Genomic DNA, 14,347 nt, shown 5'->3' on the forward strand with positions numbered 1-14,347 from the left:
GGAGTGGAGCGTTGATGCGAGCCAATCTCCTTCAACCATGTGACGTGTAAATGCGAAAAAAGTGTTTCCATTACACTTTTGCGATACACGTTTACATCGATATGTCTGAAAAACCACCTCATGAGAGCGTTAAAATGTTTTAGCGATATTTGCAGGTTTTTTGAAATGTAGGTGCATTACCTGTTTTTTATTGCAATACTGTATTTAGGTTTTGCGCATTTCTCGGGGTAATGGAAACGCACCTGCTGATGTGCTGGCGTCCTGCGTCAGGAGAATCTGGACACTGATTGGCTTGTCCCTACACAGCGTCACACAAATATTTAGCAGGATTTGTATATTTTGAACTCACGCAAATGGAGTGTGATGCAAATGGAATTCTCTCCATTTGGGTCATGCCATTCCTGTCATTCGCATAACTTGCACGTCTTTGCCTTGCGCACATGATTCCACAGAATCGTGGATGTGAGATAGTTGCTTGGTAATCAGGTAAAATGGTTGCAGAGTTGGACATAATTAGGAGGAAAACATCAAAGTAGAAAAAGGAAACAGATGTGGTTTAATTCAAAGCAATGAAATCTCACACACATCATTTAACGACTGCATTTAAATGAAAAGCAGGACGACTTGTGTTGCAGGGAGGAATCTGAATTTGCTAAGAGATCCAGAACAATAATGAGAGTGCTGACAATCTGAACAAAAAACTCTCACTAAGACAGTAAACAATTATATATAAAAAAAAGAAAAGTCATACTTTTTTTTTTGCGACTTCTTGCGACGACAGGAGCCATGTTGTTTATATTCATGAGAATAAGGCTGTGTGATTGCGGCGGGCCTGTGTCTTTCCACCAGGACAAACGCTCACTTTAACTTTGTTGCCATTCGGGGGATTGCAGTCTGCCAGACTGCAGTCACACGGCAGCCTGGATGCTAATAAATGAATCTCTAATCCGTCTCCATTGCTGTATTTAGATGTGCAGTGCCCCCACCTCCCCCCTCCACAGCCGAGTGCTGTGTTAATTAGTGAGAGAAGTCGCCCCGAGGTTTCAGCTGCAGGAGCCGTGTTTTGAAGTTGTTATTTTGCTGATGCGGGTGATGAAAGCTCCGACTGCAGCACCTCTGAAGTCTGCAGGCTCAGACTGGCTGTCACTGCTCTGCACGGATACACATAATCAGACGCACACACATACATGTAAAATACATTGTATACATGTGTACAGTTGATGCTAAGAGGCAGATGGGCCGACTCTTCAGACACCCAGAAAGAGGACAGTTTTCTTTTTGTAAATAAAATTGGTCTCTCCCTGACACTCACACACACAGTAAACAGGATATACCCTGTGGTAAGTTGGATTTAACTGTCTGTAAAAGCAGGACACTTTCTCAGTGTTTATGGACAGTTTTAATAAACTCCTAATTAGCTCACAGACGAGCAGACTGCTGCGTCCCGCCTCTCCTCCTTCCTCATCTCTCTATCCTTTCTTGTATTGCCTACATTTTTTCATTTTGCCTCTTTGAATCATTCTTTCCTTCCCTCCATCCTTCTTGTATCTTAGTCCCGTCTTTCCTCTGCTCTCCTTCCCATCACTTATTCTTCTTCACCCTCCTTCTGTCCATCCTTTCAACACATTTCTTGTCGTCTACTTCCACTTTTCCTTACTCCTCTCCATGAATCATCTGCTGTTTGAATTTATTGAATCCTGTATCACTTCTATTTAACTAGACTCTCATTGACGCCGCTCTGTAGTGAGTGTGGAGTCTCTGTGAGATCACTATCACACTGTAATTTTGGCATTTGTTACAGTAACTGGCACTTAAATATACAGTGGCATGCAAAAGTTTGGCCACCTCTGGTCAAACTTTCTGTGAATGTGAACAGTTCAGCAAGTGGAAGATGAAATGATCCCCAAAAGGCATAACATTAAACATGAAACACTGTTTTTCAATATTTGAATCAATATCAGTGTATTATTTTAGTTTTCTACAGTTTCAGCGTGAAAAAGAGAAACAAAGCAGCAGCCTGCAAAAGAATGGAAAACCCAGGAGACTTGAGCTCTCAGATATGCATCACTTCTAATAGAACATGCGAACAGACAGTCAAGAAAAATCAGATACAGGCAGCAAACTGGACTTGGGCATCAAGACATGTAGTGTACAGACAGCCCATAATGGTATCAGTCATCATTGATTCCACTGTGATGATGTCGCCTTCTACTTCTTTAGGTGCATTCACCCCTTACAGTCCAATTAGTTCCTTCTGGTTGTATTTCAAAGACATGTGGGTCTTTGATGATTGGAGCCCATATGTGTAAAGTGGTGAACAGGACTCTGGCTCAGCTCCCACATCTGCAGACAAAGCAGCTGCTTTCATACAAAACAATATCATGTTAGTTAAAAGTTAAATTAATAATAATAATAATAATAATAATAATAATACATTTAATTTAGAGGCGCCTTTCATGACACCCAAGGTCACCTTACACAGCATAAAATCTTAACAACATTATTAAAAACAAGACATTGTGGAAAAACAAAACAAACAAACAGTCAAGACAGTGACCAACCAAGTTGTGTGCGAGTTTGAACAGGTGGGTTTTGAGGTGTGACTTGAAGGTTGTGATGGAGTCTGACTGTTTTATGTGTGGGGGGAGGGAGTTCCAGAGCCTGGGTGCTGAACAGCTGAATGATCGGGCACCCATGATACTGAGGCGTGATGTGGGGATAGATAGTAGTCTAGCAGAGGTTGAGCGGAGGGAGCGTGAGGGAGTGTATTCTTGGAGGAGGTCGCAGAGGTAAGTGGGGGCTAGGTTGTGGAGAGCTTTGTAGGTGAGGAGTAGGGCTGGGCGATATGGCCTAAAATCAATATCACGATATATTGTTCAGTTCGCCTCGATAACGATAAATGGACGATAACTACTCCACCCCCCCCCCCACGCGGATAGCATGACTCCCCTGGACCTATTTATTGCTATATATAGGCCTTTTTTTTTTTCTTTGCTATAACTGCTGTATTTACAGAGGTGCCACTTTAAAACTATACACTGTCTGAAAATATGTTAAGAAAATACAAATAAAATACTTTTAGTTGTTTATAGTTATTGAACAACTGATAAGCACACATTATTGCAGCACACATTAGGCTACAACATTTCTTTTTGGAACAAGCTGCTCTTCCTCCTCAACCAGATGACTACCTCAGCAGCCCCAGGCTTCAACTTTTGAATGTTCTCGCTACATTTAGTTGTGGCTGCCGCTGCTTCTTAATTATCGCCGCCAATATTTCATAATGGGGTCGGAGCAGACGCACAGTAATAATCTACCGTCACTTTGTAAACTTCTTCAAGTGCCTCGACCCACTGGACGGCGCTCTGTTTATCAATAAAGAACGTCAGCGTGGTTATTTCAGCACATACACGCCACATGTCCGTTTCTGTCTATAATCTCTTGTTACTCCCTTCACGCTGGTCTGTTGACAAAATCACGTGACGGTGGCGACCGACGCTGCACGTTTTTAATCCAACATTTCAGTGAGGTGTTTTCTCATTGCTCTAGTGTGTGTGTCATTAACTCAGGTGAAAAAATAACAACAGTCTCAGTACAGATGAGCGCGCTCGCCGCGCTGCTGCCGGTGTCACCGGCTCTGTCCCTTCCTGTTACAGACTGGATGGGGTGGAGTCACGTGACTACACACGCTGAATACGTAGTACGGCTCTTAAAGGGACATGAACACAGCCTACCTACACACACAGCCAAAAAAGACAAAAACGACTTTTATTTTGTTTCATTTTTTCCTTCTTTTTTTAAAACCGAATTTACCGACCTGGGCAAAATGACGTCGGTTATCGTCGTAAATTTCGGTATCGATAAATTTTCGGTTTATCGCCCAGCCCTAGTGAGGAGTAGGATTTTATATTGGATGCGGTATTGTACTGGGAGCCAGTGAAGTTGGATGAGAACAGGGGTGATGTGGTCAGATGATTTGGTGCGGGTGATGATCCGGGCGGCTGAGTTCTGAATGATCTGCAGTCTGTTGATGAGTTTGGTGGGGAGTCCGGTGAGGAGGGCGTTGCAGTAGTCTATGCGCGATGTGACAAATGAGTGAACCAGAATTTCAGTGCTGGATTGGGTCAGTGATGGGCGGAGTCTGGAGATGTTGCGGAGGTGGAAGTATGCAGTCCGGGTGATGTTTTGAATATGGGGTGCGAATGAGAGGGTGTTGTCCAGGATGACGCTGAGGCTCTTGACTTGGGAGGAGAACGGTACAGGGAATCCGTCAATGATGATGGGTGTTGTGATTTGGTGAGGGTGGATTTGGAGCCGATGAGCAGGGCCTCGGTTTTACTTCCGTTCGGTTTCAGGAAGTTCCTGCTCATCCAGCTCCGGATGTCTTCCAGACAGGTGATGAGGGAGGTGGGAGGGATGGCAGCGGTGGGTTTGGTGGAGATGTAGACCTGTGTGTCGTCAGCGTAACAATGGAAATGGACCCCATGGTGACGGAGGACTGTGCCCAGGGGGAGGAGGTAGATGGTGAACAGGAGTGGACCCAAGACTGACCCCTGGGGGACACCCAGTGAAACACCCGAACACTCAGACTTGCGGTTGCTTAGTTGAATGAATTGTTGACGGTCGGTGAGGTAGGATGTGAACCAGGAGAGTGCACCAGTGATCCCAATGCCAGCCAGGCGGTCCAGGAGCAGAGGGTGGGAGATGGTATCAAATGCTGCGCTGAGGTCGAGGAGGATGAGAATGGTGAGTAGTCCGGAGTCGGCTGCACGGAGGAGGTCGTTGGTGATTTTGACTAGGGCTGTTTCAGTGCTGTGTTTTGGACGGAAGCCGGATTGGAAAGGTTCGTGGAGATTGTTTGTGTCGAGGTGGGACTGTAGTTGTGCGGCAACCACCCTTTCAAGTGTTTTGGAGATGAAGGGGAGGTTGGAGATGGGCCGGTAATGGTTAAGGTCAGCAGGGTCAGCTCCGGGTTTTTTCAGGATGGGTGTGATGGCGGCCAGTTTGAGAGAGGGGGGTACAGTACCAGTAGTGAGGGAGGAGTTAATTATGTTGGTGATCATGGGGGAGATGGACGGTAGACATGCTTTGACAAGGGAGGTTGGAAGAGGGTCGAGCTGACAGGTGGTGGTTTTGGCCTTGCGGATGAGTTCTGAGACGGTCTGTTCTGTTACTGGGGTGAAATCAGAGAGGGAGCTGATGAGAGGTTGGCCAGTGGTGATCATCCAGGTTGGGTCATCAGAGGGGGTGCGAGATGAGGCCAGTTGTTGGTGAATGGTGTTGATTTTAGAGCTGAAGAAGTCCAGAAACACAGTGCACTGGTTGGTGGAAATGTCTGGAGGGAGGGTTTTAGGAGGTTGAAGTAGGTGGCTGACTGTTGAGAAAAGGACTCTGCTGTTACCTGTACCGGTGTTGATGAGGTTGGAGTAGTATGAGGATTTGGCAGTGGTGAGGGCGTTCTTGTAGTGATGGAGGTGGTCCGAATACATTTGGCGGTGGATAGTGAGTCCAGTCTTTTTGTGGAGTCGCTCCAGTTGACGGCCAGTAGCTTTGAGCTGGCGGAGCTCAGGGGTGAACCAGGGAGCAGTGTGGGTGAATGAGACTGAGCGGGTTTTCACGGGGGCCAGGGTGGTGAGGGAGGAGGAGAGGCTGTTATTGTAATGAGTCACCAGGTCAGTCAGGGAAGATGCAGGGGGAAGACTCGGGTAGGAGCTGATCAGGGTGAAGAGGTCTGTGGTGTTGATATGTTTGATGTTTCTGAAGGAGATGGTCCGTTGTTCCTTGGCTTTGTGTAGTTGGGTGTGAATGTCAAAAAGTACAGCTTTGTGGTCGGAGATGGGGAAATCAATGACATCAAGGTTAGTGGGAGTGATGTCAGTGCAGCAGATTAAATCCAGTATGTGACCTTTGTTATGGGTTGGGAGGTTGACTTGTTGTGTGATGCCAAGACAGTCCAGAAGTGATGTGAAGTCATTAGCATACGTGCAGGATGGGTTGTCAATGTGGATGTTGAAATCACCAAGGAGGATAACAGTGGGGGACATTGCACATACAGATGTTAGTAGTGATGACAATTCATTGAGGAAAATGGCCGAGGGTTTTGGTGGTCTGTAGATGGTGACAATGATAGTGGGTTTGGGGCCTGTGAGTTTTACAGCTAGACATTCAAAGGAGGAGTGATGGGGGACTGTGACAGCAGTGATTTTGATGTTGTCACGGTGGAGGAGAGCGGGGCCACCCCCCCTCCCAGTAACCCGGGGTTTACTAATAAAAGAAAAACCTGATGGGACAGCCTCATTAAGATGGGAGAAGTCATTCGGTTGTTGCCAGGTCTCAGTGAGGCAGATAATGTCTAGGCTCCGGTCAATAATAAAGTCAACTATCAACAGGCCCTTATTACTGAGGGATCTGGTGTTTAACTGACAAAGTTTCAGACAGGTGAGTGGAGTGTAAGAGGTTGCTTTGAACAGGGGGGACAGTACACTGTGATTGACGGGACTGACAGGTTGTGTTTGTGTTGATGCAAGCTGAGGTGGGGGGGTCCTTGAGAAGATCCGGAGATGCAACATCTCCGTTACCGAGTAACGGAGCGGCAGAGATGCGCTCGTGAGAGTCAAACATAGCGCAATCCAGAGGAACAGGTTAAAAATCCACATGATGTGAAGTCGGTAGCGACGTAATCCAGCGGTAAATGATGATCCAGGTGGTGATGGTGAAGCCACAGAGCCAGCACAGCGGAGGCAGAGGAGTGGAGCGTGCCGGTTGCAGCTTCGCTGGAGCCGGGGAAGTCAGTTGGATGGCGGCGGGGGTTAGCAGCAGTCTAGCCGGCCAGCAGGTGAACACTGTCGGGTAGCGGTGTAGCAGGGAGGTGGCGTCCTCCGCGTTGACAGCAATCCGCGGGCGCAGGTAGGCGCCCAGGAGAGCTGGCAGGATGGCAGCAGACCGGTCCGAACTGGTGTGCTTCATGGGGCACACCGGCGCAGGCTATCCAGCCACAGTGCGGAGAGGAACCACAGAAGTCCCGACAGGTGAGCCCTGTGCTAGCTTCTGGCTAACGAGAGGCAGTAGCAGCAGGCAGGCAGACACTAAACTGCTATTTCAGTATCGCAGGGTGGAAGATCGAGCGAGCCGAATCAAGCAGGTGGATTTGAGGTCCAACATCCATAGAAAACAAAACTTGATGAATCAATATGAAACATCAAAATAGCGAAAATAACGAAAACCCGGGGAGGCGCGGCAGCAGCTTGCCAGCGGTCCCTCACACCCGGAAATTGACCTCATACTTACACTGTCATGTTGCAGTAACAAGGAACAATGCATTTGTGTCACACCGGGACTTCACTGTAGATGTGAAATCATGTTACATAATTCTTCCATACATAATGTTAGCCCATCAACACGGAGGGGCTTCACTTTTAAATCTACCTTATATTTAAATATATTATGCCTCCAAACTTTAACCTTTCTTTTTTAGATTTAAGCACATTAGTCACTGCAGTGTTAGCCCAGAGGCCCGCATGGCTTAACCTTCGTCTTGTGTTAGCTTTCTGCTACCATCTCTTGTGTTAGGGTCGGTTTTGACCCATGTCTTAAAGGGATACATTTTGGCAAATTTGCCCATTGCCATGATCCCTATTCTTAGGAGAAGTTTCCTTTAATTGTCAGTGCAAGCTGTTTTTAGAACGGCGGAGCAGAGCCGCGAGCTGCTCAGAGCTATGCTATGTAAGGTAGTGGGATTTCCTGGTTTCCCTCATCAAACTCATCAAATACACAATCCAACAACTCCAAAACGCTCTCGTGGACATGTTGTGACCTGCACATTCACTACATATGAGATAATAACAGAACGTTATTAGACAGAGTTGTTTTCCAGGTGAATTCATTCAAAACCGCTGATGCACGTGCCTGTCGGGGGCAGTTTTTTGGTAAGCAGTCTCTGTATTTGCCTCGAAAACAACTCTGTCTGGTGATGTTCTGTTATTATCTCATAGCGTGGTGAATGTGCAGGTCACAACTTGTCCACCAGAGTGTTTTGGAGTTGTTGGATTGTGTATTTGATGAGTTTGATGAGGGAAACCAAGAAATCCCATTAGCCTCCGTAGCGTAGCTCTGAGCAGCTAAAAACAGCTTGCACCAACAATTAAAGGTAAGGATTATGGCAATGGGCTTCCTTATCCATGAAAATGTTGGTTTTAATATTTTTGGTATGGACCTCTGGGCCTTTTTTGTCAGTATACTTTGTCTTCCTCTTGTCAGCTTTCTGTTAGAGTCGGTTTTGACCCGAGTCTTAAATCAGTTGTAAAACACACTAAAAACAGTGATTTATCATCCCATTTGTTTTCATCTCTTGGTTACATTGTTAGGCTTCCTTATCCATGAAAAGGTTGGTTTTGCACTTATGATTTTAGTTTTAACTCTCATCATTGTTCATATCGTTATAGCTGGGTTAAAACCCTAACAACACAAATGTCATAATTTTGACCAGAGCATTTTAGAAGTTTGTCTTTTTTGTTGTTGTTGTTGTTTAAATAGAGGTTCCCGACAAAGTCAAATAGCCTTGATGCAATAAACAAATTTATGTGGTACTTTTATGCATTAAAAACCTAAAAACAAGTCAGTGGTGACCTTAACACAAGAGGAAGGTTAAATACAGACTGTGAAATCAAGCTAGTGCTAGCATGAGCTGAGGCCAACCTCTCCCCTCTGCCTGCTGCCCCACCCTGCCTTCCAGCCCAAGTCAGACACAGTGATGTAGTAGCTTGATTGATTGACAGCTCTGAGCTCCCACCCCTTGATTTTTTTGTTGCCTCCTCTGGTTGGTTAGAACGGTGATGCTTGCTCCAAAGCTCAAGAAGGGAATATCTGCTGCTAGGCTGTCTCTGACAGAACATCTCTGCAACGTCTTAATATGGAGAACAATGGCACAGCTCCCTTCTAAATTCTACTGATGTTTCCTAGCAGGTCTCTCCTCTGGAGAATGAAGCTGCTGCTGCTGCTGTGGAACAGAAACACCTTTCAGCTGCAATTTTGCTTTTTCTTCTTTCAACTGAAACCAACATATTTTACCCCTGGGTCCCTAAGAAACCTGTTTAAAACACTGAATGATAAATATGCTAAACTGAAAGTTAACTCTGTGACAGCGGTGATGTGTCGCTGGCAGCTGCTGTATAATTTTCTTGGCAAATGACATGAAAATGTACTAACGCGTTGTGATAGCGGAGTAGCGATGTACATATTAATGTTGTTCTTCTTGTTTGCGGCGAGGGAGGAAGAACAAATATGAAAGCTGCAAAGAGAAAAGTGACAGAAGCCAGGGGGAGGACAGGATGAGGTGTAGGGAGAGAAGGATGAAAGGAGGGCCTTCCATAAATCTAAACCGTTTTCTCCATACCTTTGACTTTCCCTCCCTCTCAGCATCCTTTAGTTTTCCCTTCTTTGCTTAATTCTGCCCTCCCTCTAATCCTTTACATTACATTGCACTGCTGCACTCTGTCATACAATCTTCATTGTAGCTTAGAGACACAAAATGCTGATTAAATATTAACCATAATCATGACCTTTACCTAACCTCTACCCAGTGGCGTCATTTCAGTTTTAGACAAGGTATGGCAAGGACCACCCCTTCACGGGGGGCCCGGGGGGTTGAACCCCCCGGCCGAAAATTTGTGCGCATTGTAAATTGAAATGCAGCAATCTGGTGTGATTTCAGAGCAAAATCACGAAGCTTTCTGAATTATCACTATCAATACTATGGATTGGATGATACCCACAATACCCCACACAAGGGTTCACAATAAAACTTATTTATCTTTTGAAAATAAATCATTAGTGGGGTCTGAAAAAGTCAAACAGAGCTCTGGTAGCTGATGTAACAGTGTGATAAATAATTTCCCAGGACAACTCAAGCTTTTCCAGGACCTTTGACACTTTTTCACAATTTTCATGTGTTTTCCATGACTGGATAACCATTTTCCAGGTTTTCGAGGACGCGTGGGAAGTATTTACAATCCATTTGTAAATAATCTCTGAAGACAAATGAATAGGCTATTTGAAGTTTATCCACTCTGTAAAAGGTGTCTGTATCCTTTTGTGTCAACAAATTATTGCCAACATGAGTTTATTCACTGCTAATCTACAGTACACGTTTCTACAGTAAGAACAGCAAAATTTAACAGCAAAATCAGAGTAAATTTAATCTGGGAACAAATTAAAATTTTCACAACAACTAAGTTGAATGAGTGATTCCTCCTGTTGCTGCTGTGATTCACTACATTAGACAGGGGCTTGCTTGGGACTTGTTTGTCTCAATTAAAAGTTTTTGTGATTTGTGACAAGATAAACAGCCTCCACACTCACAGACAGCTGTCATTAGCCTGTTCTTAACAAGATTGGCCAGGTCACTCTTGGAAAAGAGGTTTTTAAATCTCAATGAGTTTTTTGCCTGGTTAAATAAAGGATATTGAGATGACTGCAGCAGCTTCACAGTGTTTCTCAAATAAGAGCTTTCATATTACTGTGCTCTAAGTAGCTAGTGTTAGCCAAACAAGCACTGAAATATGACTAATAGTTGTTAGCAGGCACCACTGGGAAGTCATGTTGATGGCTTTATAACTCACCAAGGTTTCAGTCGCTCCACATTCACGTCTGCAGCACATGGAGTTATACAGTCATATGAGAGAGATACATCTATGATGCAGCGGCGTGCAGTCGTACACGCGCTCTCACAGACACAGCGCACGGCGCGGGGCAGCCCCGCCCCTCAGTGAGACAGAGAGAGAGGAGCAGAGAGGAGCAGGTGAGAAAGAGGCAACACTATCGCGAATCGGTCAGAGAGAATTACAACAGGACACAGTACGCCGTCCTGGTACGCCGTAAAAAGTCCCGGTACGCCAGAGGTTAAAATCTATAAGTGCCAGTACTCCGAACATTTTCTACCAAAGTCAAGGTATGGCGAGTGCCATACACCGCCATACCCAAATGACGCCACTGCCTCTACCTAAGTCACGTGGTGATAACGTGATCTCACTCAGCGGCAAGCATAACACAACATCAAAAAATTTAATTTTAAAGGATATCGTCAGATTATCGTTACCCGAAAAAAAAAAATATATAATTTAGTTTTTTTTCCCTATATCACCCTTAATACCCTTTCAGAGTTCTCATCACATCCACAGGTATTGAGGTGTCTCCACAGTACTGACCTTTGACCAGCAAAATCTAATCAGTTTCTCTTTGAGTCGCAAGTGAGTGTTTGTGCACAATTTGTTGCATCAAGACATGACTGGGATGTTGGACCCACTTCATTGGGATGGATGATGCATTTACACAGTTAAGCCTGGTACACACATAAAGATTTTCTCTTTTTATCTGTATTTGGAATATCGGAGCACACCACACAAATAAAGATTTGTCTGATGACACACTAGAATCTCGTCCCCCACGACAGAAATCTTGCGCGATCAGACGTGATCTGACGTACTTTGTTGATGGTAGCCATGGAGACGTTAGCCACACTGGTTTGTTATGCTACGTTTTTACATTCAATTTCACGTCACATTCGGTGAGAACGGGGTTGTCGGGTTCCCCCACACACATGCCGACTTTTGATCCAAACCGGAAATATTGAACATGTTTACAGCAGAAGTAAGCAATCCAGTGGTTTTGGCTAACTTTCTGTCAGCCGATGGAGTTAGCAGTCCCCGCCCTCGTCCCTACGTCACCACATTCACGCGCATCCCTTGGCTGCACACACAGAGAGGACCGCCCCTTTATGCCGTTCTCTCTCCTCATTGGATAAAGGTTGTAGGATACAAGGAAAGTTTTCTCCTCGGCTTACAGCAGAGCAGAGTGACTGACAGACCTGTGTTTCAGACCAAACACTCTATAGAAGTGATTGCTGTCGGAAGATAGAACTATTTAAGACTTATATTAACACAAACATTCCGCTTACTTCTGCTTTAATATTTATGATTGTCGGCGCCGACCGTTTTACGAGCCGATTGTCGGGAGAATTTAACTCTTAACACACCACACACCACAGGAGAATCTTTTAGCTTGGCTTTTGATTAGATTTTACTCATAGGTTTCACTATTTTATTAGTTTTCCTATCCTTTTATTGCATTTAGCAATTTTTACTGTTTATTTAATTTTTTATTATTATTTTATTTCATTTTTACTTTTAATCTTTTTAGTCTTAGCATATTTATGGTATATTTTTAGTTATTTTTTATCATTTCATTTAATTATTTGGTTTTATCCAGTCCCTGGTGTTTCCTCATGGTAAATTGTGGAGTAAGATAGCGCTTCAGTTGCCTTCAGTTGCCTTCTTTTAAGCTTTATAACTGAGTGTGTGCGGGTGTGTGTCTGTGTGTGTGTGCACACGTGTGTATCTGCGTGACTTTGGGTTTGATTTTTGCTTTGTTTTGTCTGCTTTTATGGTGTAAAGCACTTTGTGCTACATATCTTTTGTATGAAAAGTGCTCTATAAATAAAGTCTGATTGATTAATTGATTGATAAAATAATCTTAAGAGTCTAAGATAATTAGGTGATTTTTGTCCTTGGTTGGAAGGGGGAAAATAGATTATCTTTATGTGTGTGGTAGGCTTTATACAGTATATGATGGATGGACAATGCAAAAACAAAATGCATCCAGCTCTCACTTACACTAGTGTGGAGGTATAAACATAATACCTCTGAGTATAACACAGCCGTCCTAATTCCTAGGAGACGGCGGTGGTGTGTGGAGTGGCTGCACAATAAACCAACACGTTCTCATTCTTCCATTGTTTCATCGTTTTGATGTATTTCACACTTGTCCACGTTTCCTCTCTCCGCTCCCCGCCCCTTTGTTGTTCCTGAGTGCCTTCTCCGCCATGATGCTTTATCTTTTATCTCATCTTTACCTTCATATTTATCTCCGGCGAGCCTGTCTCTGTTCTCTTCCCTCCTGTGTTCTCGTCTCTCTAGTCTGCCTGCCGCTCTCTTGTGCCGTCAAAAATCAGCCTGATTTGCTTCCCTTAACGTTTCAGTCGTGGTTATGATGAAGAAATGATCACAGGCTGTTTTCATCTGTCAGTGGAATGATGAATCTCTCTCTCAGCATGAGGAGTGTTCTCCTTATGGAAAATTAAAGAGGCTGGCCGTGTACTCGGAGAAGCTGGCCCGCGACCTCAAACTGTCACAGGTTTGATGGTTGTAAAAACGCACAGCGGGCTATCGTTTCTGTCTCCACACACTGCATACAAGCTGCCATGACGGTTCCCAACACGCTGTTGTGCTTCCCTTCCTGGATGAAACATGCATGCATTAGCAGAACAAAACAGGGTGGAGGTTTTTCAAGTGGTACCTAATGGCTGAGCCTGGCCTTAAAATAATTAATATCATTTAAATATAAATGGTGAAGAGGGATCTGAGCTGGAAGGCAAAGCTCTCACTTTGGTCAAGTCTGGATCAAGGTTGTATAGTTCTCATTAGTTTTTATTTTTATTTAGTTTTTCAGTTTGCTTTTTTTCAGTTTAGTTAGTTAGTTCAACGTGTGACAGTTTAATTCTTATTTTTGAGGAACTGACTAGTTTTTATTTAGTCTTAGTCTTAGTTTTTTAGGTTTTAGGAGAAAGCCTCTGTCAGACCTCTGAAGATGAACTTCCAAATGTGTGCGATTTTTCCCTTTTAGTTGCATCCCATAATGTTCCCATCAGTCCTCATCACCTTACAGTCACTTTTATCTATACCTCAAAGTAGTCCCTGAGCTGTGGCGTTTTCTTCTGCAGCTTAAGACATCTCTAAGAAAACTAAAACTAAGCTGATGTTATCTGACTGAATTTTAGTTTTATTTAGTTTTACATTCTTCACTGTAGTCTTCTCCTGTTATCTATTCACGAAAATCGATTATTTGGTTCAAAAGTATGTTTTTCATTAATCAGTAATCCCCCCCATCAACAAACTGAAGTGTTCCTTTCAGCTCTGAATTAGCCGTTCATATCATTCATATCTCCATGGAGCGGGTAAGCTCGGTGCTGGATGCCATGTGGTGTCGCCATGTTTTTACGTTCAGTGGCAGCGTGACGGTAGGAAACCACGGAAACTCAGTGGAGACACCGGAGCTGTCGGCTCAGGTCGAGGTGGCGTCTGTGAAAAGTCACCGCGGTAACGCAGTGAGGAGGAATGGAGCGTTACACTGATGCTGCATTCACCTGCAGTCAGGCAGACGGCCGTCCGTAACAAACCAGATGTCATTTTAGTCACAGAAGTGGCGAGAAAGCCGGTAAAACGTGGGTCAGGTAAACAATACGACATCGCCATGACAACATATTGTCACGTGTATGACGGACCACTTGTTTACATAG

General features: G+C 44.4%; 1 protein-coding gene and 1 pseudogene across 1 annotated transcript in view; one reads left to right on the forward strand and one right to left on the reverse strand.

Moving 5' to 3' along the window:
* Positions 1-14,347, forward strand: part of LOC146983526 (junction plakoglobin a-like) — a 209,584-nt gene that overhangs the window by 99,645 nt on the left and 95,592 nt on the right. The window lies entirely within an intron of this gene.
* LOC146983529 (uncharacterized) lies at positions 1,044-6,044 on the reverse strand (annotated as a pseudogene).

Source organism: Trachurus japonicus, chromosome 8 (assembly GCF_045865225.1).
Source record: "Trachurus japonicus isolate A0001 chromosome 8, Traja_1.0".
NCBI classification, from domain to species: domain Eukaryota; kingdom Metazoa; phylum Chordata; class Actinopteri; order Carangiformes; family Carangidae; genus Trachurus; species Trachurus japonicus.